A 26219-nucleotide genomic window follows, 5' to 3' on the forward strand; every position below is an offset into this window, starting at 1 on the left:
AGGAGAACCAGGACTGAAGCCAGGGTTCAGAAAGCAGCCAACAACCAAATGTGGACAAAATTCAGTTAGTCACTGAATAGGTTATTATGTGATATGAAACTACCTACATACAATTTCGTTTTGGTGGAGAGTGGGAGTATATTGGACCCATATTTATGTATTAAAAAAGATATCTATTTTTAACTCCAAGTCACAATAAGATCTTACCTTAGTGTGGTACTCCCTACTATATTCAGTTTTCTAGATCTTTTAGGGGCTCACAACCTAATCAATCATTGTTTTCCCCTGGACATTCTCATGACCAGCTAACTAGTGTAAATCATATCAACAGAGCAATTCAAAAGAATATTAACTTAAAATAAAATGCAACCTATCTCACAAGAGACTCACATAGTGACTATTCTCATTACTTTTACTCACTTTTTTGTTGTTCAGTTGTGTCTGATTCTTCATGACCCCATTTGAGATTTTCTTGGCAAAGACAGTGTTTTGTCATTTCCTTCTCCACCTCATTTGACAGATGAGGAAACTGAGGTAGACAGGGTGAAGAGACTTGCCCATGGTCTCATAATTAGTAAGTGTCTGTCTGAGGCTAGATTTGAACTCAAGAAGATGAGGCTTCCTGACTCCAGGTCTAATACCCTATCCACTGCTCCACCTAACTGCCCTTTTCCAAACAGTGAATGTCAAGAAGTGAATATTTTCATCAGTTTTTCCTCACGATTATTGTTGTTTTCAGTTGTGTCTAATTCTCCATGACCTCATTTGAGGTTTTATTGGTTGGCAGTGGAGTGGTTTGCCATTTTTTTCCTCCAGCTCATTTGACAGATAGGGAAACTGAGGCAGACAAGGTGAAGTGCCTTGCCCAAGGCACTTCAATTTCAAAAAGTGAATAGTCTCACCACTGATTTCCCAAATGATTACCTCCTAAATGCTTAGTGAATTTAGGCTGTGAGTCCTCTCAGCATGTTCCTATAAGCTAATCAAACAGGACAAAACAAGTCTGGGAGTTCTCTTGGCATTGTCCTGGCTGCTCCATCTGCATGCTGCAGCAACCTAGGAGAGGATAAAGGGATATTAGTAACCTTCCTGAAAACAACCCAGGAGCCTCAGGGTCTGAAAGATGTTGTGTTTCAGCACTGGAATGGGGATTAGGAAAGGTTTCCCAAGAACTTGGGATTCTAAGAAGCAAAAGGGGCAGCCTGGGCAAGGCAGAGAGAATCCTAAGTTGGGGTTTTTACCTGGAACCCAGAAGTCCAGGCAGTAAACCTGGAAAAGCAAATGGAGTAGATCCTGAAGGGCTTGAATCCCCAATGAGAAGTTTCCATTTTAACTTCAAGATAATAGGGAAAGATTGAAGACTTGAGCAGATCGGTGACGCAGTCAGACTTGTGATTAAAGCATATCAGTTTGGCAGCTATGTGGAAGTTGGAATGGAGAAGGGAGAGACTGTATTCCAGTAGTCCAATTAGGAGACTTCAATCTGAACCAAAGCACTTGTGATTTGAATGGAGAGATTATCTGATCACTCATTTTACATTTATCTGACCTTTACATAATAGAGGAGCTAGCTGATACAGTGGGTAAAGAGCTGGCCCTGAAGTCAAAAGGACCTGAGTTCAGATGTGGCCCCAGACACTAACTGATTAACCATGAACAAATCACTTAATCCTGTGTGCCTCAGTTTCCGCTTATGTCAAATAAGCTGGAGAAGGAAATGGCAAACCACTCCAGTATCTTTTCGTCTTTTTTTGGCAAGGCAATGAGGTTAAGTGCCCAAGGTCACCCATTTGGTAAGTATCAAATGTCTGAGGCTGGATCTGAGCTCAGGTCCACCTGACTCCAGGGTGAATGCTCTAACCACTGTACCACCCGGATGCCCCCATTCTAGAACCTTTGTCAAGAAAATCCCAAATGGGGTCAGGAAGCATCAGACAAGGCTAATTGATTAAACAATGACAGCAAATACTACATAATAGTATAGCAGCTAGACAGCCCACCATGGGGCACAGAGTACTGGGCCTGAAGTCAGGAAGAACTGAGTTCAAATCCAGTCTCAGATACTTACTAGCTATGTGACCTGGGAAAATCACTTTACCACTATCTGCTTTAGTTTCTTCAATTGCAAAGGAGGGATAATAATAGCACCACCTAATAGGGATGTCATGAGGACCAAAAGAGTTATTTTTAAAGGGTTTAGCACAGTGCCTACACATAGTAGGCATTATAATAAATGCTGATTCCCTTCTTCTTCCCCTTCTCTTTCCCCAAATTCCACAGCAGAACAGCTAGAGGTCAGTCAGAAAGGGCAAGTGTGTAGTCATGTGTCTTAGGCAAGGTGAAATGAACCCTAGCTTCCCCTAACTACTGTCTTTCCCTAGCACCCTTACCTTTTGGATATAATTTTACTTTTACACCAGAATACATTAAAACATACCTCAGCTGATGCTTCCTACTGAGTCTTCCCTCACATCACACTTTGCTTTCCTGACTCCCTTTAATAGGATTGATACGATGCTCACAATCACCCTGTGAGGTAGTTGCTATTGCCATCTCCATTTTGCAAATGAGGAAACTGAGACTGAGAGAGGTGACACAGAGAGAGTGTCTGAGGCCTGACACTTTCTATTACTAGTAGCCCTGGAGTAGTTAGAAGGGTTTCTCCCCTTTTCCTCTCTAAACCTCTGTTCTTCGAGAATATCATACCTCTGGCTGCTTTAAAGGGGGCTCATTATGAATTGCTATAAGAGAAACTTCAATGGAAAGAGAAGCAGAGAAAAGATTTGCAGATAGAGTTGATTTGTTTCTTTTTGTTTTCACAAGGCATTAGGGTTAAGTGACTTGCCCAAGGTCACACAGCTTGGTTATCATTAAGTGTCTGAGGTTGGATTTGAACTCACGTCCTCCTGACTCCAGGACCTTGTGCTCTATCTACTACACCACCTAGCTACCCATCTACAGACAGAGTTGAAAAGACTAACAGTAACTCAAAACTGCAGACTTATATCATTTAATGTCTTCTGGCCCTAAGCACCAACTACAGGACTCTACAGTGTCCCTCTCTCCTCTAGGGCTACTTCTCTTTGAATGTCCTTCTATCAGTTAGTCAACAATCATTTATTAAATGTTGACAGAAGCTAGATGACACAGTGGATAGAGTATTGCATTTGGAATCAGAAAGATTCATCTTCATGAGTTCAAATTTAGCCTCAGACACTTACTAGTAGTGTGACCCTGGCAAATCACTCAACCACCAGGATCTTTTCCAAGAAAACACTAAATAGGACCATGAAGAGTTGGACATGACTGAAATGACTTAGCAACAAAAACAATGAGTTCAATTTTGAACATGTGATTAAGATGTTCATAAAACATTATGTACCTTTTTATGCCTTAGTTTTCCTCCTGTGTAAACCATGGTTTGTATGGTTCCTAAGGTCCCTTGTAGCTTTAAATATATGATTCTATGATACTAAGGAGTTTATAACCCTTGGGGGGGGGGGATGAGATGTGCATGCAAATAGTTGTTATACTAGTTAGAAAGTAGTTGAGCAAAGAGGAGTGGTGGATGTGGTATCAAAATGTTACCTGCACAATAGGGAGTAGAGCTCAGGGATAAGAGTGAATGGCATAAATCCAAGGAAAGAGTGACAGGAGGATTTTGAAGGAGAATAAGGAACCGTATGGCCAGAGAAGAAGGGGCTAGGACAGGGTTTCTTAGCACTGTCTGTTGTGGACTAGCTGGTCTCTACCAGGTCATCAAGATGATATTGGCAGGTCTTCCACAGCCTATATCTTGCATGCCTCAGAATTGGAATAGTAAGCAATGGGGAAACTTGAACCCAAATCCTGCCTAGAGCTGCTTCTCTCAATTGTACTACTGAGCTCACCTTGTGAATCCTTGAGACCAGGGATTGTGTTTTATTTTTCTTAGTATTGTCAGTGCTTAACACAGCATAGGCGATGTTTAATAAGCATTTATGAACTGACTAACTGGAGTTATGAATGGGTCATATACAGAGGCAGTGTAGGCTAGTGGTGAGAGCTAGACTCATAGTCTGCATTCATTTCTATAATCTAGGAGCTATGTGACCTTGAATAAGTCACTTATCTTCTCAATTTTCTCATTTTTAAAGTAAAAGTATGCTTGAACAAACTATTCCACAGAGTTGGGTGGAAATATAAATAAATATGAGTTATTATGAAAAGAAGTTTGATGTGACAGAAATAACATTGGTTTCAAAGCAAGAGAACCTGGGGTTCTGGTCCTGATTCTTACTAATGGGGTGACTTTCGTGGTGTTTGGGTGTTTCAATCATATCTGACTCTTTGTAACCCTATTTAGGATTTTTCCTGGCAGTCTTGATCTCATTTCCTTCTCCAGCTCATTTTACTGTTGAGAAAACTGAGGCAAACAGGGTTAAGGGACTTGCTCAGAGTCTCACAGTCAGTGAGTATCAGAGGTCAGATCTGAATGCAGGTTTTTCTGATTCCAGGCCTAGTGCTCTATCTACTGCATCATTTAGCTGTCCAAAGTTGGCATATCAATTTATAAGATTTTTTTATCTACTTCATAGCATATTTATGAGAAAAGCATTATGGGTATCTTATACGCAATTGTGAGGTGTCTTTATTATTCTGAAGAAGAATGGGATCCAACCACTTTTCTACATCAGAGTGGGTGCTATGTCATTTGACCAGGCCTAAGCACATAGATACCACAAGTTACATCTTTTACTCCAATTAAAATTTTTTTAAATGTATGTGATAAACATAATCAATATGTATCTATGTCTAGCATGGTTATAATTGTAGAGTCTATATATCAGATTGCTTTCTATTAGGGAAAGGGAGGAGGAAGGGAGGAAGGAAGAAAAATGTGAAATTCAAAGCCTTGCCAAAAAAACAATTGAAAGGTTTTTAAAAAATAAAATAAAATGCATGTGATATATTATACATGTCAATAATATGTCAATATTACATATGTCAATAATAGAAATACTTTCATTTACATTAATAATAATATTTATATTGTGCATACTTTATATGAGGCACTATGTTAAGTGCTTAACAATTATTATCTCATTTGATTTTCACAACAGCCTGGGAGGCAGATGCTATTCCTACCTTACTGATGAGGAAACTGAGGCAAACAGAGGTAAAATTGCTTACCTTAGGACACCTGCCTCCCAGAATTTTTGTGGGGATAGGATGAGATAATTATTGTGAAGCTCTTATGCCTAGAATATAGTAAGTGCTATATAAAAATGTTAGCTGCTGTTGGTTGTGATGTGGTTGTTGGAGTGTGGTGTGGTGTGGTGGTAGTAGTGCTGGTTGTGGTTGTGGTGGTAATGGTGATAGTTAGAGTTGTGATTTTGCACCAGCCCTCACAGAGAGACAGGGAAGAAGTAAGGAACCAGTGCAGAGAGGCAAAAAATTGGCTGTTGAAGGAGAAAGGCTGGCTCTACTTTTCATTATGCACCTTACCAGTTTGCTCTCCCCCTGAGTCTTTGAACTTTCTTTTGGGAAGAGGCTTCAGAGAATCCTTGTGCTTACAACTCCAGGGTACCATTTTGAAAATATGAAAAGAGCTATGTGAGACACAGTACAAGGAAAGGACCCTGACTCTAAATTTAGAGGAATTGGCTTCAAATCCATTCTCCAATTCTTACCTAAGTGACATTGAGGAAAGGGGAGGGAATAAGTATTTATAAAGTGCCTACTATGTGTCAAGTGCTTTACAAATATGATCTCATTTGATCCTCACAACACACTAGGAGGGTAAGAAACTAAGACAAACAAATGTTAGACAATTTGCCAAAGGTCACACAGGTAGTAAATGTCTGAGTCTAATTCATTTAACCTCTCTGGCATAAAGAAGAAGGGAGGGAGAGAAGGAAGAAAGGGAAGGAGTAAGAGGGAAGGGGAAAAAAGAAAGAAAAGAAAAGAAAAGAAAAGAAAAGGAAAGAAAAGAAAAGGAAAGGAAAGGAAAGGAAAGGAAAGGAAAGGAAAGGAAAGGAAAGGAAAGGAAAGGAAAGGAAAGGAAAGGAAAGGAAAGGAAAGAAAGATAAAAAGAAAGAGAGAGAGAAAGAAAGATACAAAGAAAGAAAGATACAAAGAAAGAAAGAAAGATACAAAGATACAAAGAAAGAAAGAAAGATACAAAGATACAAAGAAAGAAAGAAAGATACAAAGATACAAAGAAAGAAAGAAAGATACAAAGATACAAAGAAAGAAAGAAAGAAAGATACAAAGAAAGAAAGATACAAAGAAAGAAAGAAAGAAAGATACAAAGAAAGAAAGAAAGAAAGATACAAAGAAAGATACAAAGATACAAAGAAAGAAAGAAAGATACAAAGATACAAAGTAAGAAAGAAAGATACAAAGATACAAAGATATAAAGAAAGAAAAATACAAAGATACAAAGAAAGAAAGAAAGATACAAAGAAAGAAAGAAGATACAAAGATACAAAGAAAGAAAGAAAGATACAAAGCTACAAAGAAAGAAAGAAAGAAAGAAAGATACAAAGAAAGAAAGAAAGAAAGATACAAAGATACAAAGAAAGATACAAAGAAAGAAAGAAAGATACAAAGACACAAAGAAAGAAAGATACAAAGATACAAAGAAAGATACAAAGATACAAAGATACAAAGAAAGAAAGAGAAGGAAAGAAAGAAAGATACAAAGATACAAAGAAAGATACAAAGATACAAAGAAAGAAAGATACAATGATACAAAGAAAGATACAAAGAAAGATACAAAGATACAAAGAAAGATACAAAGAAAGAAAGATACAAAGATACAAAGAAAGATACAAAGATACAAAGAAAGATACAAAGAAAGAAAGATACAAAGATACAAAGAAAGAAAGAAATATACAAAGAAAGAAAGATACAAAGAAAGAAAGATACAAAGATACAAAGAAAGAAAGAGAAGGAAAGAAAGATACAAAGATACAAAGAAAGATACAAAGATACAAAGAAAGAAAGAGAAGGAAAGAAAGATACAAAGATACAAAGAAAGAAAGAAAGATACAAAGATACAAAGAAAGAAAGAAAGATACAAAGATACAAAGAAAGAAAGAGAAGGAAAGAAAGAAAGATACAAAGATACAAAGAAAGAAAGATACAAAGATACAAAGAAAGATACAAAGATACAAAGAAAGAAAGATACAAAGATACAAAGAAAGATACAAAGAAAGATACAAAGATACAAAGAAAGATACAAAGATACAAAGAAAGATACAAAGAAAGAAAGATACAAAGATACAAAGAAAGATACAAAGAAAGATACAAAGATACAAAGAAAGATACAAAGATACAAAGAAAGATACAAAGAAAGAAAGATACAAAGATACAAAGAAAGATACAAAGATACAAAGAAAGATACAAAGAAAGATACAAAGATACAAAGAAAGATACAAAGAAAGAAAGATACAAAGATACAAAGAAAGATACAAAGATACAAAGAAAGATACAAAGATACAAAGAAAGATACAAAGAAAGAAAGATACAAAGATACAAAGAAAGAAAGAAATATACAAAGAAAGAAAGATACAAAGAAAGAAAGATACAAAGATACAAAGAAAGAGAAGGAAAGAAAGATACAAAGATACAAAGAAAGAAAGAAAGATACAAAGATACAAAGAAAGAAAGATACAAAGATACAAAGAAAGATACAAAGAAAGAAATATACAAAGAAAGATACAAAGATACAAAGATACAAAGAAAGAAAGAGAAGGAAAGAAAGATACAAAGATACAAAGAAAGAAAGAGAAGGAAAGAAAGATACAAAGATACAAAGAAAGAAAGAAAGATACAAAGAAAGAAAGAGAAGGAAAGAAAGAAAGATACAAAGATACAAAGAAAGAAAGAAAGAAAGACACAAAGATACAAAGAAAGAAAGAAAGAAAGACACAAAGATACAAAGAAAGAAAGAAAGAAAGACACAAAGATACAAAGAAAGAAAGAAAGACACAAAGATACAAAGAAAGGAAGAAAGACACAAAGATACAAAGAAAGGAAGAAAGACACAAAGATACAAAGAAAGGAAGAAAGACACAAAGATACAAAGAAAGAAAGACACAAAGATACAAAGAAAGAAAGAAAGATACAAAGAAAGAAAGAAATACACAAAGATACAAAGAAAGAAAGATACAAAGATACAAAGAGAAAGATACAAAGATACAAAGAGAAAGAAAGAAAGATACAAAGATACAGAGAAAGAAAGATACAAAGATACAGAGAAAGATACAAAGAAAGAAAGAAAAGGATACAAAGAAAGAAAGATAGAAAGAAAGGATACAAAGAAAGATACAAAGAAAGAAAGATACAAGGAAAGGAAGAAAGAAACATACAAATACAAAGAAAGAAAGAAAGAAAGAAAGAAAGAAAGAAAGAAAGAAAGAAAGAAAGATACAAAGAAAGAAAGATACAAGGAAAGGAAGAAAGAAACATACAAATACAAAGAAAGAAAGAAAGAAAGAAAGAAAGAAAGATACAAAGAAAGAAAGAAAAGCATACAAAGAAAGAAAGATACAAAGAAAGAATACAAAGAAAGATACAAAGAAAGAAAGATACAAGGAAAGGAAGGAAGGGAGGAAGGAAGAAAGAGAATAGAAAGAAAGATACAAAGAAAGAAAGAAAGAAAGGATAGAAAGATACAAAGAAAGAAAGGAAGGAAGGATAGAAAGAAAGAAAGGATAGAAAGATACAAAGAAAGGAAGGATAGAAAGAAAGAAATAATAGAAAGATAGAAAGGAAGAAAAAATAAAAAGAAAGATAGAAAGAAAGGATAGAAACAAAGGAAGGATAGAAAGAAAGAAAGAATAGAAAGATAGAAAGGAAGGATAGAAAGAAAGAAAGGATAGAAAGAAAGGAAGGATAGAAAGAAAGAAAGAATAGAAAGATAGAAAGGAAGGATAGAAAGAAAGAAAGGATAGAAAGAAAGGAAGGATAGAAAGAAAGAAAGGATAGAAAGAAAAAAGAAAGAAAGAAAGGCTACAAAGAAAGAAGGGAGGGAGGGAGGAAGTAAAGAAAGAAAAGAAAGAAAAGAAAGGAAGAAAAGAAAGGAAGGAATGAAGGAAGGAAGGAGGGAGTGAGGAAGAAGGAAGGGAGGAAAGAAAGAAGGGAAAGAAGGAAGACAGAAAGGAAGTAAGGAAGAAAGGAAGGAATAAAGAAAAATCAAAGAAGAGAAAAAAGGCAAAGGAAAGAAATGAGAAAAAAAGAAAGAAGAGAGGAAAGAGGGAAGGCAGAGTGGGAAGAAGAAGGAAGGAAAGAGAGAAGGAGGGAGTAGAGAAAGGGAGGAGGAAGGAAAGGAAAGAAGAAAGAAAGAAAGCAGATCTTCCTGACTCTGAGTCCAACATTCTATTCAACTTCACCTGGTTGTCCCTAGTAAGGGTTTAATAAATAATTTTTGACTGAATTAACTGACATTTCAGTATTTCTATTTTCTCATTTGAAAAGTAAGGGAGTAAAGAAGTCCCCTGAAGTCACTTCCAATCTTCAATCACATGCTGAATACAAATCCATCCCTGTTTCTGGAAAAAAAAAAGATAGTTTAAATCTTATGGGGACTTGTTGAGTTCTCTAAAATTTTCAGCCAAAGCCATCTTTTCAGGAATCCAACTCTACACAGACAACCCACTCCATCTCCATCTCCTTCTCAGACACCATTCATGCTCTCCTGTCTGGAATCTTCATGATTGAACTTCTGTCCTCATCCTCATCCAGGATCCTCAACCACCCTGGCTGTACCTTTCCTCTCCCTTCATCCCATCACAACATCCAACAACTTCCTTGATTGTTGTTCCTGCTCTCAGATCCTCTCCCCCACCTCCCCAATATCCTGACTGGCCATTCACTGCCCTGGTGTCTATTGCACTACCACTGAAAATGAATCAGTGATGTTTTTTTAAATATGAAGATAAGATAATATTCTCTTTCTTTGTACTTAGTTCATTTTCCAATTCTAGCTACTCCTTTTTTCTCTCTCCTTATTCACTGTCCTTATCTCTCAAAATATCTGCAGATCAATCTGTTTCCAAGAGCCTTTAATATACAGCAGTAGCAGCTAAGAAACTATCTTAATGGGCCAAGTTAATTGTGCCACACTAAGCACTGAACAGAAGGGTTGGTTCCTTTCAGCTCAGTTTGCAGCCTGAAGGTGTTCTGTTTTATGTGTGTTTCTGAGTTTTCTGAGCTTCAGATATTGATAAGAGTCATCAAATGAGCTAAACATTTTAAAAGTCTAAACCTTGTGCTATGTGTGAACTAGGAGTGTACTATACTGAATATCTAAATTTAAGACTTGGAAAAATGCCAAGGAGTAGAATTCAGGTTATTTAATAAGAGAATAGAGTTCCAGAAACAAATCAATGACCCCCTAACTCTGTCATGTCACCTGCCCAGGGTCTATGTATGACTCAGTGAAATTTTGAGGATTCTTTGCCTCTCTTTTCTGTGCTGTAAGTTTTAGGTTTGTAGGAATCTACAAATTTGAATGTGAGCAAAGTCATAACTAGGACAGGGACGATGAATACTCTGCCCCTAAATGCTGATATTTTAAGGGCACTAAGGACTTTTTCAATTCTTCAGTTATAAAGAAATAACTGAATTTTAACATAGAGTTTGCAAGAAGAAAGAGTTCCACAAAGGAATTTCCAGATTTTTTCTCTCCCAGCTCAATACCCCACCCCAACCTCCAATCTGTTTCCTTGTCTGACTTCTCTCTGGCCCACCTGTGCCCCATCCACAAGTCACTAGCAGCATTTGAAGCAAATATTGTTGCCTGTCCTATACACTTCATGATATTTGACTGAGGTGAATAAAAAAGGTTTTAGTTCTGAGGGACCACTATACATTATAGCACATTCATGCTTCAGGTGGAAGGAGAGGAATTGAGCAGGAGGGTAGAAATCTGAGGTCATCGATCAATTCCCAAGGATTTGTTAAATCCTGTTCCATCCCAGATATTTTGCCAGGCATTAGAGAGTCAAAGACAAAAATGAAATCTCTCTGCCCTCAAGTAGCTTGTCTTATATTGGGGAAAACAATATGTACATATATGAGTAAATTCAAAATATACAAAAAAATTGAGGGTGAAGTCATAGGATAATAAGTGGTGCAGTGGATAGAGCACAGGCCCTGGAGTCAGGAGGACCTGAGTTCCAATCCGGCCTCAGACACTTAATAATTACCTAGCTGTGTGGCCTTGGGCAAATCACTTAACCCCACTGCTTTGCAAAAAAAAAAGAAGTCAAAAGTAGATAAATTGACCCTCTATGAATTCATGCTAATTTTGGAGGGGCAGGGACAGTTCAAAGTTACTGGGCAATACTTTTATTTACTCTATTGAGTCCACTGTATCATCTCCACTACAGCAATTCCATATGGCAATACCATAGCTTTTCCACCCTTCTCAAGCCACCAGTCCTCCCCCAACAAACACACACACATACACATTCATCTGGTGATTTTGAGAAAACCATTGGGCAGCTTCCCCTCTGAGTGTATTTGAATGTGATTGCTCAGTCACTCAGGTTTTCTTTTCCTGCCTTCTAGATCAGAAACATTTTCTCCTTTTGATCTTACTCTAAATCCCATCCAGTCTTTGCATTCCCACTAACCTCTGGCAGATAACAAGAATTGGCATTTCTGTGACTTCACCCTCCTCTCTTCTATTCCTTGTCTGTCTATTCCATAAGCCACCAATTAGCAAGTAAGTCCTAGGGCTCTGGAAGTTGCAGCTCCCTCCATAGCACCAATTCTGCTTCTAACCTATCATCCACAGTTGTGGTACCAGGAAGTAATCCCTCATTTTTGACCTAGCCTAATAATTATTTTTATGGATGTGGCTGCCCCAGAAACTGAAAAACTGAAGAGGAAAGCTTCTGACACCAAAATACTTGGCACTGTCAAATAGTGTACCAGTCAGAAGTAGATATGGTTTTATCAGTGGAAATGACTTTAAAGAAGATGCATTTCCCACTGTTCACTAAAGTCCATGGGTCCATATGATTTGGAAGCTGAAGCCTTTGATCCCTCATTAGAATGTGGGCTCCTTGAAGACACAGAACTGTTTAAAATTTCTACTTATATCTCTGATGCTCAGCAGTGTGCATTATTCATAGTAAGTACTTCATAAAATCTTTCTCTTTCATTCATTCCCATCCCCCTCCTCAGAATGTATTGAGAGAGTTCTGAAAGATAAACCCACCAGTGGCCTGCTTATCCCTGGTAATAGTGAAACTCAGCCCTTCCAGGAACAGGTGAAAGGGAAAGTAAGAGCAATACTTTCCAACATATACACCCTCATCGTTTCATGTATCCATCACTTAGTAAGGGTTCTTAATTCATCTCTCATATCAAGGACACTTTTATGGTTTATACAATATCATTAGTGCAGACTTCATAATGTTGTAGTGTTTATGAACTTTTTTCAAAAAAATTTTGATAAGTATTTTAATATAATCAGTCTCATTTGTAATTCTTTGTATTTTATTTCATGAACTTAAAAACATTCTAAGAAGGGTTTTGAAAGGTTTACAAACTGTCAAAGGAGTTGTTGTTGTTCAGTAATTTTCAGTAATATCCACTTTTTTATGACCTTGGGTCATGAAATTCCATTTGGGGTTTTCTTGGCAAAGACATTAGAGTGGTGGGGCAGCTATGTGGTACAGTAGATAGAGTACTGGCCCTGGAGCTAGGAGATCCTGAGTTCAAATGTGACCTCAGATACTTAATAATTACCTACCTGTGTGATCCTGGGCATGTCATTTAACCCTGTTACCTTTCAACACCCCCCCCAAAAAAAATGATATTAGAGTGGTTTGCCATTTCTTTCTCCAGTGCATGATTATTTATTTTATAGAGGAGGAAGCTGAGGCAAATAGGGTTATTTGACTTGCCCAGGGACACACGGCCAGCAAGTGTCTGAATTCAGATCTTCCCGTTTCTGAGATCTAGTGCTCTACCTAGTGCACTATTCAGTTGCTCCACTGAAGGAACATGATACCCAAAAAGAGCTGCACTTGTAGTCAAAAAGCTTTGAGTTCCAATCTTGCATCAGGCACCTACAAGTGTCACTAGAAAGTCTCAACCTTTTTGAGCTTCTCTTATTTGTAAAATTGCACCAACCTCACAGGGTTGTTGTGAGAATCATATCAGACCATTTTTGCATTCTTTGCAAACCCAAAAAGTTATGTTGATTGTGCTATTATCATTATATTTTACTTTTCTTGTGCTCTGTCTATTTTGCTCAATTTAATACCATGTTATATATTAGATACTTTTTATTTTGCCTCCAAATTTCCATGTATTTATATACATAGATACTTGTTATCTTTTAAGTTTGCAAATTTAATTTTTCCTAGATTTCACACTTTTCATAGCATACAAGACCCAATCTAAAACTTTTTACCCTTCTCCATAGTAGCTAATATAACTCCTTTCTATTGCTACAATCCACTCTTCTCCATACAACTTGTCACTATATTCTGCCTTTATCATCTCTAATCTAAGTAATTGGAAGTCTCTAGGTATTCTCAAAAATACAATGATCCAAGACAATTCTAAAGCACTTATTATGAAAAATGCTATACATCTCCAGAGAAGGAACTGATGATATCTGAATACAGATAGAAATATTTTTTTAACTTTCCATATCTTTCTTGAGGTTGATTTTTTGGTCAATATTTTCTTTTACAATATGACTATAATAGAAATGTTTTGTATGACCACACATGTACAATCTGTATCATATTGCTGACCTCAATGGGGGTGGAGTGGGGTGGGTAAGATGGGAGAGAATTTGGAATTCAAAGTGTTAAAAATAAATGTTAAGTTTTTTTACATGTTATTGGGGGGAAATAAAATACTAAATAAGAATTTCAAAAAAAGAAATTGAAAGTCTCCTAAGTGTTCTTCCCTTTTTCAAGTTTTCTTATCTTCCTTCTGTCTACAGTTCATTTACTAAAATAATATACAGGTCTGTTCATATCATCCCCATGCTTCAAAAACTTCAGTGGCTCCCCATTACCTATTAAATAAAGATCCAAACTCTCAAACTTAGCATTGAAGTCCTATTTTCCCAGCTTCATCTTAAATTATTCCCTTCTTTTAGTCTGTGTTTTAACTAGACAGTTAAAACTGTTGTGATTCTCAACAAGCCTGTGAGGTCATTGCAATTTTACAAATGAGGGAGGCTCAGAAAGGTGGAGACTTTTCTAGTCAAAACACAGACTCCTTAATTTTGTCCCATAACTTCCATACCTTGATGCAGACTGTCATTCTCCTCTACATCTTCACCTGCTGATGCTACCTTTTTTCAAGAAAATTTCCCTGATTTCCCATAGCTAAAAGTGATTTCTCCCTTTTCACAATTCTGATAGAACTTTGACTATAGCTCTGTCTAGCTTATATCATATTTATCTATGTCTGTATCTCATTCACCCATTAAGACTGAAAACTCATTGAAGGTAAGGACAGGGTTGTTTTATTTTTGAATCCCTGGTTCTACCACGATGTCTGGCACATACTGGCACTTTAGATATGTTTGCCACATCCAATTGACTCATAGATACTCAAATAAATACCTAATGGTTTATTTGGTAATGGTTGACCTATATGACAAGTGTATTAAAGCTCACGACCACCTTTTTAATGCAGAAAAAATCAGTCAACTTATAAGCAAATAAATACTAGGACATTAGGTGTTTCCTTAACCCCTGTGTTCTTTATGGTCTGATACTATTGACAAAAAGGCAGAAACTTATAGAATGTGAGAGCATTGGGAGCCTTCCTTTATCTGATGGCCCTGAAGTCAGACCATCCTGCTTCAGGTCTTTCTGTTTGAAAACTTCATCTTCCTAATGATTTTATGATCCCGTTACACAGTGCAATTACTTAAATGGCTTTTTAATTAGCTTCTTTAAATGTATATGTTTTACTGAAAGTAGTATGTGGTTTTGCTTAAAAATATGGTCACTGAAATTTTTTGTTGTTCTTTTTTTTCCCCAGAAGAAAGAAAACTATACCCAAGACCATGGAAGGTTAAATTAATATTCTATTTTCAGAGTTTTCAGTGAATCATTTCTTCAATTCAAGTTAACTTCCCGGAACATCAAGATATTAATACCCAAGTGTAGCACCAAAGGTGTGACACAGGGCTTTATTACATTTGTGTTCATCTGAAATACTGTTGTGTTTTTGTTTTTGAAATAGGTGTTCTACTGTTCCAGATTCAGGGCAAGTTAAATTGAAACTCAATTAAGTGGATCAGGTGTGGGTGGGTATGTTGGGGGGTGTGTGTGTGTGTGTGTGTGTGTGTGTGTGTGTGTGTGTTCATTTGTTCGTTCACACATGCTGGGAAGGAGTGAGTCAGATTCATTCTGTTCTAGGGGAAGAAAAACTCCCACAGATTCTCAGATTACCTTCATGACAGGTGCTGCTACAATTCACTGGAAAGCGTCTGAAGGGTTAGATTCTAAAATATTTATGTCCTTCTTCCCCAAATCTAAATCCTTTTATCAATCCAAAGAAATTGCTAAATGGGAAATAGTCATTTTCTAGGATTTTGCTGCCATAATCATGACTGAAGCATGGCAAGATAAGGGAATATAAACATTTCTGAATCTAAATTTTAAAAAATCATTTTATTTTTAATAATATATATAATATTAGAATTATGTTCTCATTTTAGAATCTTGAGTAGCCACTTCAGTGACCAGATCATTGTTTGTTTTCTGAGGACTAATCAGGCCTCTTTACATCAAGTTTATCAGTTCTTATAGAAATTTTTTGTTTGTACTTTTTGTGATTGATCCTGTTTCATTGTGGGATTAAAGTTCCCTGAAATACTTACCTTTCTAACACCAACAGCTGTTGCAGTATCTCTACTAGTCATTGAAGCATACTCTTTAAGAGCTAGAATTTTTGTACATTTCCCTGGTGCAGTGGCAAACTCAAAAAGAAAGGGGAACCTTTGATCCAGACATAACCTCCTTGCAGCCTGCATATTGGCTAATTTTAAAATGTAATTTTTGCTAGGTTTTATTAAATTTTAAATTATTTAGGAGATCTCCAGCAGGTGTTTGACCTCTGCTCTAGGAAAAATCTATTTTTACCCAGATGTTCATTTTTTCCAATATATTTTTGTTTCATCAAATATTTCTCAAATATATATAATTTTAAATTCATTTTAAAAATTTATAAATTCCAAATTCTTTTCCTTCTTCAATACTTTCCATCCAAGTAACCAATATATTATCAATAACACATGTAAAGTCATGCAAAAGACATTTCCATATTAATTGTGTTGCAAAAATAAAGAAAGTAAGAAAAATAAATTTAAAAATATACTTGTCTTTACTTAGAGTTCATCAGTTTCTCTCTGGGGGTAGATTGTTTTTCATTATGAGTTCTTTAGAATTGTCTTGAATCATTTTATTGATCAGTGTAGTCAAGTCTTACACAGTTGATCAACATATGATATTGATACTGTGCACAATGCTCTCTTGGTTAAGCTTACTTCACTCTGCATCAGTTCATGTAAGTCTTCCCAGGCTTTTCTGAAACCATTTTTTGCTCAGCAATTTTCTTTTGTCTTTTCTTTTTGATATTTTATTAGTTTATTTTTCCAACCACATGCAACAATAGTTTTCAAATCATTTTTTTTGGCAAGGTTTTGAGTTTCACATTTTTCTCCCTCCCTCCCCTCCTTCTTCCCTCAACAGAAAACAATCTAATATAGGCTATTTTTGTATAATAATTCTAAGTATAGATTCATATAAATCAAATTGTAAAAGAAAAATCAAATCAAAACAGGAAAAAATTAGAGAGAGTAAAACATAATACAGAAGAAATTGAAAATTGAAGATACTAAACTCAGAATTTTTTATAGCACAATAGTATTTCATTGCAATCGTATTCAACATATTCAACCATCCCCCCATTCAATCATCATGGACATCCCCTCAATTTTCAATTGTTTGTCACTATAAAAGAGAGTTGCTATAAATATTTTTATGCATGTGATATTTTTACTTTCTTTGATTTCATTGGGATACAAACCTAATAGTAGTATTGTTGAGTCAAAGGATATGCACAATTTTATTGTTCTACTGTTCTATTGTTTTATTGTTCTATTGTTATAGCTCCAAATTGTTCTCCAGAAGGGTTGGACCATTTCACAACTCATTCACCAGCAGTTGTATTAGTATTCCAATTTTTTCCACATTCCCTATAGCATTCCTTATCTTTCTGTCATGCTAGTCTATCTGAAAGGTGTGAGGTGATATCTCAGAGTTGTTTTATTTTAATTTCTCCTGTCATTAAAAATTTTAATGTGACTATTGATAGCTCAGGGGCAGCTATGTGGCACAGTGGATAGAGTACTGAAGACCTGAGTTCAACTGTGGCCTCAGACACTTAATGTCTATTGTCTTATGTCTAATGTCAAGTCACTTAACTCTGTTGGCCACAGTTTATTCATCCATAAAATGTAGTAGAGAAGGAAATAGCAAACCACTCTAGTATCTTTGCCAAAAGCCCAAACAAGGTCATAAAGAATTGGACACAATTGAAATGACTGAGCAATGAACAACAAAATTGATACCCTTGATTTCTTCTGAAAATTTCCTATTTGTATCCTCTGATAATGTATCAATTTGGGAATGACTCTTAATTTATAAATTTGATTCATAGGAATGTTCATTCTTAAAACCCACAGAATTAGAAACACATCAAACATAGTAGTGAAGCATATGATACAGAAATGAAAATAAATAAATACTAATCCAAATGAAAGAATTTACAAAAAAAGTGAAAAAACTGGCTTGATTCAATTTCATCAATTTAATCTCATCAAATCAATCAATGTTAGATGTTACCAAATCAGCCTGCTGACAGTAGAAATACACTTGCATGACCATTACTTTCACAAATTGAAACTTCTGTTTCAAACTGATTTGTTCCAAATCATTTACACATCATGCAGTTCTAGATCAGGGGTTTTTTACATGGGGTTCTAGGGTCCAATGGTTCATGGATAAATTTCAGGGGTTCTGTGAACTTGAATAAGAAAAATAGGTCTTTATTCCAACAGAATTGACTTCTTTGGTATTATTTATTTTACTTTGTGCTTTTAACAACATTATTTTAAGAATGTATCCACAGGCTTCATCAGACTGCCACAGGGATCCATCACAAACAAAAAGGTTAAGAAATTTGTCTCCAGAAAAAAATGTTTTGCAGAACATTTAAGGCCCTCTGAATTTCAAAGGTTTTCCAAGTTAGTCTCTCCTTTAATTGATTTTACAATTACCTCTGCCCTTGGGCATGCCACTGAGCAGTGTTCATTTGCAATATCATATGACCTCTAGAATGTGTCTGCCATTTGTGATCATACTAAATTCTGACTAATCTCAATGAGGGAGATCATGACATGCTAAAATCTCAATGAGGGAAATCATTCCTCACTAAAAATAACCAATCAGGACCCAGGTTAAAAATATTTGTCCTCAAACCCTTATCTTACTTTACCTGAGGCTGCCAATGCCACTTCAGATAAGCTTTGTTGAGGACTCACTGCTTTATGTATTTATCTAGAGAGATAGCAAGAGGTACCTCAGAGCACTTGCCAGAGGGTCATCCTGGGGGTCAGCAGGAGTTGGGTTCAAGTCATTTCTTTGACACACACTAGTTATGAAATATTGGGCTGATCATTTAATCTTTCCATGACCAGGATCACTTTCTAAGTCAGAGTTTTGAACTGACAGAGGAGGTTCCTCATCTGGTGTCCCCTCTCCAAATGAAATCATAGGTCTAGACTCTCCCCAAAATTGTGGAGCATGGCAGGGAAGAAAAGGGAATAGAGAAAGGCAAGGGAAACCCTGGGGAAAAGTTTGCATGCTACTCAGTTTGAGTAGTTTGCTGAAGAGAACAACTAGAAACCTATTTGTGTTTCTCATCACTTCTATTATTCCTTTTTACCATCTGGCCATCCTGAGGTTCATTTATGGGAAGGATTCAGAAGTTGAGATACTGAACTCTAAAATAAATATGTGTGCCTTACTTATTTTTGGAATTGTCTGTGGGAGTGTTGGACTTTCTGAAATATAAACGGAGCTCTTGCACAAAAGATAGATTAGAAGTAATAAGGAGGGGAGAGAGGAGGAATATATATGTATTTTTTTCCAGGTGTATATTGATCACCATCTTAAAAGACAAAAAGAAGAGCTGATGAACATACTTCAGGGCAAATCATCTAAAATATAAGACTCAGAACATGACAAACATGTGCAGAATTTCAGGGAACTAGTGGGGGTAATTCTAGGCTAGTCAGTTCCTAGCATCTGGGGGCAGTTACACTGGTCTGCTTTTATAAAAATAGCATGAAAAGCAAATTGCTCGCTAGCTAGGCAACATGGTGCCCTTGGCTCCAACACCAAGTGAGTATCAAGTATAAATGGAGAGCACAGTAAAGATATCACTTACATACTTTTAGTGCATAATTCTTCTTAATATCTACAAAAGCTGTCCCTGGATCAATCAACCTACTATGTGCTAGGCACTGTGGATGTAAAGACTAAAATGAAACTGCCTCCATCTTCAAGGAATTTAAATTCTTACATTTAAGTGGTATATAAAAGTTTATGCAAAATATGTCTTTTGTTTTTTCTCACAAGATTAATTTTGTCAGTATAAAGAAATCCCAGCAAAGAAATCCTTCTATCAATATAGAATAGTACCTGCTCTGCAACTTATAACTTAAAGTCTTGTCTGACATACTAAGGTAAAATGATTTGACTAAAGTCACCCAGCTAGTATATATCAGTGGCAAAATTTGAAGTTCTGACTCCAAGGCCAAGTCTTTATTCACTACCAACATTGCTGCTATTTATCTATCTATACACACATACACACACACCACCAAAGACTGAACATTTTAGTAAACAGAATAATAGTAGCTATAATTTCTTACAATGATGAATTTATCTAGTCCACCAGTGGATTATATTGTTTCTTTTATCCCTCTCTTGTTCATAAACTAGGGGCACATTTTTTTCAACTTTTGGATTCTTTGGAAACAGGCTCAACTCATTGTTGGCAATTCATGTTTCCTGAATGAAATTTACCTAGAGGCATCACAAAAGCCAGGCATATTCCAATCTGGTTCTGTGTGTCTACTATAGTCACAAAATTATAAATAAAAGTAGATTCTGTTTGAAGGGACCTTAGAGATTTGTAAGCCAATAAATCAGCCCAAATCAGTCTTGAGAAAGTCTAAAGTCATTTAGGTGTCTGAATTGAGATTTGAACTCAGGTCTTTTGATCCTGAAACCACACTTTTTTTTTTCCATTTATAACCTTTCCTTCAATTAGGGTATGAGTCTAATGATTAATAATAATAAGTCTGTTAGAAGTCTATGATCTAAGAATGAAATAAAAACACTCCCTGTGGTTCATTCACTTCAACTCAGCCAATGACATGCTAACAGCAGATAAATGATTGAGTCATGAGGAATTGTTTCTGGAAACAGAGGGGTTTAAAATGGCAATTGAGGACCAGGTTTTTGTCACTAGAAGTTATAAAAAGCCTATTTTTAGAAAGTCTGGATATAGCAATCAATATTTTTCATTTAAAAAATACTATTATTTATTTTATTAAATAATTTCTAATTATATGTAAAAAATTAACTCATTAAAAATTTCTTTTTAGGTTTTTGCAAGGCAAATGGGGTTAAGTGGCTTGCCCAAGGCCACACAGCTAGGTAATTATTAAGTGTCTAAGGCTGAATTTGAACTCAGGTCCTCCTGACTCCAGGGCCAGTGCTCTATCCACTGTGCCACCTAGCCGCCCCTCATTTAAAATTAAAAAAAGTTTCTCCCTCCCTTCTGACCTTCTCCTCCTCCTTGAAAAGGCAAGCAATTGATATCAATTATAAATGTGAAGTCATGCAAAACATATTTCCATATACGCTATATTTCAAAAGAAAAAAAGTTAAAAAGAACAAGAAAAAAGAAGAAAGTGAAAAGAATATCCTTCAATTGGCACGCAGAACTATAGTCCTCCCTGGAGGTAGATAGCATTTTTCATCATGGTTTTTTTTTTTTTTGGCGGGGAGGGGGAATTGTCTTGGACAACTGCATTGATCAGTATATGATCATTCTTACAATATTGCTATTACTATGTACTATGTTCTCCTGGTTCTGCTCACTTCATTTTTTTTTGGGGGGGGGGTTGCAAGGCAGTGGGGTTAAGTGACTTTCCCAAGGTCACACAGTAGGTAATTATTAAGTGTCTGAATTCAGATTTGAACTTTGGTCCTCCTAACTCCAGGGCTGGTGCTCTATCCACTGTGCCACCTGGCTGCTCCTGCTCACTTCATTTTGCATTACTTTATATATGTCTTCCCAGGTCTTTCTGAAATAACCATGACTGTCATTTCTTATGATACAAGAGTATTTCATACAACCAATCACCAACTAATGTGTATTCCCTTGTTTTCTAATTCTTTGCCACTATAAAAAAGTAACTGTGTGTGTGTGTTGTACAAATAATTCTTTTCCCTTTACTTTAATGTTTTTAGGATGACAGAGCTAGTAATGATGTTCCTGAGTCAAAAGGTATAAACAATTTTATACCCAATACTTTTGGATATTGTTCCAATATGTCCAATGGTTGGACTAATTCATGATTCTGCCACCGGATTAATGTACATTGAAGAAGGAAACACTAGAAGCCAGGCAGCACATCAAAGTAGGTTGCAACAATTTAGTACTTACAAATTACCTAGCAAGATATGATCTGGTATCTAGAATTATCCATCAGAAACTGCCTCTTTCATGGTCTGGCAAGCAATAATTGCCCATACCACAAATACAGATACAAAATGTCCTTGAGATCTCAACCACTAAACTGTACTATACTGCACCTAGAGTTTGATCAGAACCCAAATATTTATTATTACAACCCACACTTTACCTCCATTCACTCAGATATAAAATTGCTCCATGAAAATTTAAGAACAACTTTTTAAATAGATATCGCCATACCAAATACTCTCTAAACTACAAAGAATGAAAAGTTTTCAACTTAACAGAAGAAACCAAAATCAAGTAGGAACAGAAGGAGGACATTACCATTGGTTTCCTGTCTGCTACTGGAATATACCAAGGATGCTTTCATTGAGACTACAAGAAGACATGTTTCTACCCAAATGCCTTTGTTTAACTACAAAAAAACAGTTATTTTATCTTTTCCTTACTTAATAGTCTATAGAATATGAAATAAAAAAAGAATGATATCTAGGCACCCTGTGCCTCAACATCTTTTTTTCTATCCTTGATCCAAGCATTTCATAATACCATAATGCCAGAAAATATCACTGAAAATCCACTTAAATGTAAGTTGGGATATATCACCCTCAGTACTTTGGGCTTTTTCTCCCAAAGAAACTCAGAGGGTATTCTTTTCCTAAGCTCTGCCATAACATCCAATTCAACATTGCCACGACCAGTTTCATTCCACAATAATATAATTTAAACTTATTAATAAGCCCTATTAAAACAATACAAAATTCTGCAAAAACTGGTTGCAATCCTGCATTTCACTGGTTGTCCAAAAGGAGAGGGGAAGGGAGGTGAGGTGAGGGGAGGGCAGGGCAGGGCAGGGAGTGCTAGGCCTATACTTCCTTTTCCTGATATACCTAAATTTCACCATTTGTCACTTTACCTGAGACTTTATCCAGTTCTCCTGAGCTGGTCTAGTGATAATTAAATTAGTACAGAAAAACAGGGTTCATTCGTTTATACATTTCATTAAACATTCATTAAACATTTATTCAATGCCTATTGCATGTAATATAGTTTCAGTCTCCAAGAAAGAGATAACTTTCTGAGATCTACACAGTACAGCACTTTAATGATACTTTCAACATGGCTTCACTTTGCCAGTATTACACTTTAACAGTCAATCAATATGCATTTCTTAAACATCTTCTTGTTCCAGGTGAGAATACAAAGACAGAAATAAAAGTCTTTGTACTCAAGAAACTTATGTCAGTAAGCTTAGATATAAAATATATAGAAAAATGAAGAATACAATGTTGAGGGGGTCAGGGAAGGCAGCCATTAGGGAAGTTAGAGATAGGATTGAGTCTTAAAAGGAACTGGGGAGACTAAGAAGGGGAGGTAAGGAGGGAGTACACACATTTAAGATTCTTAAGACCATTGGAATATAGACAGTGCTCAATTCTATACAACCTTTCTTGTGAGGGGATAAAAGTGGCATTATCTCACACAATTTCTTCAGCAGGAATGCCCTCTCCACTCCTTTTGACCAATCCATCTTGAATAGGACTAAGATTTACCAGCATTTTCCTGATGCATCTTCTTTTCCCCAACCCTTCAACATGGAGTAATCCTGGACTCCTCCTTCTTTCCTCCTCTGATAGGGATTGTTGATTAGTCATTTCCAACTCTTCATGGCCTTGTTTGGAGTTTTCTTGACAAAAATACTTAAGTGATTTGTCATTTCCTTCTCCAGTTATTAAAGCAAACAAAGGTTAAGTAACTTGACCAAGGTCACATAGCTAGTAAGTGCCTGAAATAGGATTCAAACTCAGGTCTTCCTGACTGGTCCAGGGATGCGGGGTGAGGGAAAGCAGAGGAGGCAGAGATGGGTCAGGTGTATGTGCTCAACCCTTCTCAATCACAGGTGACACTCACTGCCAGTCTCTGCTTCAAGCCCAGAGCTCTATCCACTGACCCACCCTTGCTTCCCCTTGATAGGAATTAGCATGTCCCCAAGACCTGACTGGCCCAGGCTTCCCCTAACATAGTTTTCTTTTCCCATAAAGGCATTAATTCTTTCAGTGCAGGAGCAAGTTATGTTGAAAAAAAAGACATATTTTCTGATATTTAGTTGTTTTAGGTTCATTTATAGGGTAATTAAGAAGAAACTAACATAAACTATAACCATAATTGATCTCTTGTGAAATTTGTATTTTGGTCCAAATTTGGCACAAAAGATTCAGCACTGAGAGGCAAGAAAAAAATTTTTTTCAGTGTTGAAAGAGTTAAAAAAAACACAGAAAATCAAAACATCTCTGACTTGGTGGATTTCTAAAGACCATGGGAGGCAACATGTTCTTCATCATATCCTGACCTGATGACGAGTTTCCCCTGTGGAGACAAGGTCTAAAGGTCTAAAGAAACTGTCCCCATTTTCTTGTTGCAACAACTTGCTGAGTTAGTAAAACTTGGTGCAGAGTCTAGAACAAAGTGGGGACCAAATAATTATTAGTGAGAAGTACAGAAGTCTACAAATACTTATTAAGGATTTACAATGAGCTGAACACTAGGGATATCAAAGTAAAAATAAAAACAACCTCTACCTTTAAAGATTTATGTTGAACAGAAAGATACAACACACACACACACACACACACACACACACACACACACACACACAAACGTACTATAAATACAAGACAAACTAAAGATTGCCAGTCAGAGCTGGGCCTGGAGTTAGGGAGATTGGAGTTCAAATCCAGCTTCAGACACTTAGAGATTGGGTGACACAAGCCAAGTCATTTAACTCCTATATACCTTAGTTTCCTCAACTGTAAGAGGAAGATAATAGCAGCACCCATCTCCAGGACTGGGGCTTTTTTTGGCTTTGATTTGTTTTTAGGTTTTTGCAAAGCAATGGGATTAAGTGACTTGCCCAAGGCCACACAGCTAGGTAATTATTAAGTGTCTAAGGCTAGATTTGAACTCAGGTCCTCCTGACTCCAGGACCAGTCTAGGTCTATTCATTGTGCCACCTAGCTGCCCCAGGACTGTTGTAAGACTCAAATAATAGTTGTGAAGTGCTTAGCACAGTGACTGATATATCCATAGATATAGATATAAGCATATCTATATCTATTTATGTGTGTGCTTATAATGCTTATTTCCCTTTCTCCCTGAGGGGAAAAAACACTAACAACTTAGAGGAGCTGAGAAAATCCACCTTATGGGAAATGGTACCTGAGTAAGCCTTGAAGGAAGATAGATTGTAAAAGACAGAGAGGTGAGGAGTTAATCAATTCTAATGGGGAACAAACTTGCAAATGTCAGAAAGTAGGAGCCCCTGAAGCTTGAGAAGGAGTTGATAGGCCAGTTAACCTCCTAAAGAAGAGTCTTATGAAATAATTATGTCAAGAATATGGGAACCAGATTGTGAAGGATGTAAAAACTACCTGAGGAGTTTGTTTTATCTTCCCCTAGAAGCAGTTAGTGAACCATTTAAGATTTTTAAGCAGGTACATGGCCCAAGTTTTAGGGATTTTAATTTGGCAGTTGGTTGGAAAATGAACCAGGAAAAAAGGAGAAAAGAAAAGTAGGGAGTCTATAGAAATATCATAGAGAAGAAGTGATTAGGATTTGAAACAGGATAATGACTTGGTGAATAAGCAAAAGGCCGAGATGTTGAAGATGTTGTGGAAGAAGAATCAGTAAGACTTTCTTTGGCAATCGATTGGGTGTGGGGACTACGGCAGAGGGAAGGGATGAAGAAAATGTTTGCCTGGGTCAAGCCACTGAAGTTGCCAAAGTGGGAGACTGAAGGAATGGCAGTGCATTCAGGGAGGAAGATAACAAGTTCTATTTGGACTTGGTTGACTTTGAGATGCTGATGGAACTGTCCAACAGACAGTGGTCCATGAACTAGAGTTAGTGAATTGGAGACTGGAGGTGTAGGTTTGGCAGTTATTTGTATAGAGCAAATAGAAGATAATGAGCTCACCCAGATTGGAGGAGAAGAAGAGGGGGAGTCCAGGATTGAGGCCTGAGGAATAGCCAAATTTAGGGTAGGTTAAAATGTGCTTGACTAGAAAAGATTATTCTATCTCTTGGCATTTTCTAGCATAGGTAATAAAAATTGAAGAAGAAGAAATATTTGAAATTTATGAAATACTTTGAGATTTACAAAAGGCTTTTGCCGTTCTAAATCAGTGAGAGTGATAATGCAAATTGTTCTATCCCCATTTTGTAGCTGGAGAAACTGAGGACTTGCCCAGAGTTATGCTGATTCTAGGTAGAAGAACCAAGATTTGAACCTATGTCATCAAGGGCCATCTTTAGTACTCTCCATCTATACCACATAATTAGCTATTTAATATCTGGTGGAACTAGGTGGCACTGGGGATAGAGCACCAAGTTGGAATCAAGAA

The sequence above is a fragment of the Macrotis lagotis genome, chromosome X (assembly GCF_037893015.1).
Source record: "Macrotis lagotis isolate mMagLag1 chromosome X, bilby.v1.9.chrom.fasta, whole genome shotgun sequence".
Classification (NCBI taxonomy): Eukaryota; Metazoa; Chordata; class Mammalia; order Peramelemorphia; family Peramelidae; genus Macrotis; species Macrotis lagotis.